Below are 782 nucleotides of genomic sequence, written 5' to 3' on the forward strand. Positions count from 1 at the left end.
ATATTTCTTTTCGATTATGGTTCTGTGCATCTTTTTCTTGATGAGCTTGATTCGTAAATGATAACTGTGTGGTTGTTTTAGAGGAATTTGGATCAATTGGAAGCATTGCGAGGAAACTTAAGGCTAAAACCCTAAGAAGCGAAGCTCCTTCACAGTCTATTGCTGCCACTAGGTACTCTTTTCACCATTTTCTTAATCCATTTTTCGTGCGTTGAAGTCTAACGGATTGACTGTGCCCGAGAATCTAAAACTGGTTACTCAATTTTGGGCATTAAAGAATTTTAGGGTGCAAGGCCTAAGTCAGGTCCCGAAGAGCCAAACACTGTAGAATTTTCTGGTCGGTCTTTTCAGAAAGTGGTTAAAGCTTTCATAAGAGAAGGTGGTAGATATGCAACTGAGTGATGATTTTATTAAGTCTTTATTTTTTCATTGGATGCGCAGACTACTTGCACGAGAGGGAACCAATGCAGAGCAATTGTCTCATGATCTAAGGTCATTCGAGTTGAAGGTGAGCATTTTATTAGTCTTCTCTCTGTATCCTCTAGCTTTATGCTTCTCTGTGTTTTGTTGGGTTTCCAATATGTATATTTTGGCTTCAACCAGATACTTATTCAGTTTACTGTAATATGACAGTTACTTAAGTTTTTTGCCTTTACAAGTATAAGACTCATATTTTTGTTCGCTTACTTATCTGCAAGATTCTCACATTACTTTTCTACTTTAAATTATACTTAGCTACTGAACGAAACTTTGCCTAAATTGTTATTCTTTTTCATTGGGGT

General features: G+C 36.6%; 1 pseudogene; it reads left to right on the forward strand.

The window, feature by feature from the left end:
* Positions 1-81: 81 nt before the first annotated feature.
* The window catches only part of LOC112082766, a 3,697-nt pseudogene continuing 2,996 nt past the window's right edge, over positions 82-782 (forward strand).

This window comes from Eutrema salsugineum, unplaced genomic scaffold, assembly GCF_000478725.1.
Source record: "Eutrema salsugineum unplaced genomic scaffold, Eutsalg1_0 scaffold_742, whole genome shotgun sequence".
Classification (NCBI taxonomy): Eukaryota; Viridiplantae; Streptophyta; class Magnoliopsida; order Brassicales; family Brassicaceae; genus Eutrema; species Eutrema salsugineum.